Raw genomic sequence first — 1,973 nt, 5'->3', positions numbered from 1 at the left:
CTAATGTAAATGACGAGTTAATGGGTACAGCACACCAACATGGCTCATGTATACATATGTAACAAACCTGCATGTGGTGCACATGTACCCTAGAACTTAAAGTATAATTACAAAAAAAAAAAAGAAAAAGAAAGTCGGAGTTTCAAATGAGTCTTCTAACTCTCTTTCCCCTCTGGCAATCGAAACATTGACAGCCAGACATATACTCCCAGGGAGAAAATGAGAGGGTACCTTTCTGTGGAAACTGACCAAGTCAAGAAAAACACCTATAAATACTGACATTTGGGATTTCTCAAAAAAAAAAAAAGTTTGTTTGCTGGCTTCTCTCTCTACAGTGAATTCCACCAGTCAATGAATTCTTTCTTCCCCTCTCTGACAAACACCTAGAACTTCTGATCAGCTTTTTGAGTACTTGCGTCTTGGCTGTCCAAGAATTATCAGACATTTGAAGAGGACCACTAACAGGAAGAAAAAGAGCAAAACAAAGAAATAGAATTAAAGGATCTTAGAGAAAACAGATAACACAATACATATTTATTAATGTTTAAAAAACATTGGCTAGCTGTGGTGGCTCACACTCATAATTCTAGCACTCTGGGAGGCCAAGGTGGAAGGATTGCTTAAGCTCAGGAGTTCAAGACTGGCCTAGGCAACATAGTGAGACTCCATCTCTACAAAAATTTAAAAAAAAAAAAAAATTCCACCAGTCATGATGACGCATACCTGTAGTCCCAGGTACTTGGGAGGCTGAGGTGGAAGGATTGCTTGAGCCCAGGGAGTTGAGGCTACAGTGAGCTGTGATTATGCCACTGTACTCCAACCTAAGTAACAAGGCAAGATGCTGTCTCAAAAATATATAAAAATTTCGGATTAGGGGCATGAGGCTAACACATGGTAGATGCTGTGCTGTTCGAGTTTCTACACACGGAGATGGTAGCAGAGCTGTGGCATCACAAAACCAACCCTGTCCGGTGGGGAGGGGGACAGAAGATAAGCCTGTTGATCCTGGAGAGCATGGATTTCTGTGTGAGCCAGGTTCTAGGCAAGAGACTGCCCCTGGAGATGCTCATCTCAGGGAGGAGCTGGGTGTCCTCAAGTTCATATGCAAAAATCTGTGGGTCACTGTGTTCCAACAGATGGACAGCCTGTGCACCAATCACCAAGGGACCTACTTTTTTCAGGACAACAGCTTCCACTCCTCATCCCGATGATCTTGGGCCTGCAGTATCTGGAGGAAGCACTCAAGTTCCTGGATTCACTTGTGGCCTCCTGCGTGGCACCCTCAGTACCCTGGGCATACAGAGTTTGGTCACTGCCTCCGTGGCAACCCTGATCACCTGTAAGTTCCCACTGATAATCTGGAAATCCTGAGGACCCCAGTTCTCCACCCTCACTGAGCCTCACAGCTGCTCCTGGCCCTCAACCCCTCTGGAAACAGAAGATCCCTTTGCCCAGGGACCCTGGGCCTGCTGCTTTTGGGGGTGGTATTGGGGCTGATACTGGGGATCCCAGCCTCTAGGGGTCACATGTATTCAGGAAGTGAGTATCAAAGAGAGGTGGGAGCACCATGGGAAGCAAGGAGATACCAACTAGAGTTGGGACTGGAGTGGAGGATTCTCACATTGGGCACATTACTCTGCATGGCAGGTGCTCACTAAAGGTTCTACGTATGGAAAAAACTTCAAAACATTATTATACATATCCTCAGAGAAGCAAGAAATATAATTCATCCATAAAACAAGAACATGATGCTATGGAAAAAGAACACTCTGAAAACAAGAAATAGCTCCAGGAGATTTAAAATATGATTGCCAAATTGAAAAGACATTAATTAACAAATTAGAAAATAGGCATGGCGAGGTGCCTCACGCCTGTAATCCCAGCATTTTGGGAGGCCATGGCAGGTGGTTCAGCTGATATCAGGAGTTTGAGACCAGCCTGGCCAACATGGTGAAACCCCATCTCTACTAAAA

The 1,973-nt window shown here is 44.8% G+C and overlaps 1 pseudogene; it reads left to right on the top strand.

Moving 5' to 3' along the window:
- Nucleotides 1–891: 891 nt before the first annotated feature.
- On the top strand, nt 892–1,371 carry LOC105551109 (annotated as a pseudogene).
- Nucleotides 1,372–1,973: the final 602 nt, after the last annotated feature.

This window comes from Mandrillus leucophaeus, unplaced genomic scaffold, assembly GCF_000951045.1.
Source record: "Mandrillus leucophaeus isolate KB7577 unplaced genomic scaffold, Mleu.le_1.0 Scaffold507, whole genome shotgun sequence".
Lineage (NCBI taxonomy): Eukaryota > Metazoa > Chordata > Mammalia > Primates > Cercopithecidae > Mandrillus > Mandrillus leucophaeus.
The sequence above is the reverse complement of the archived record's forward strand: the minus strand, read 5'-3'. Positions and strand labels throughout refer to the sequence as shown.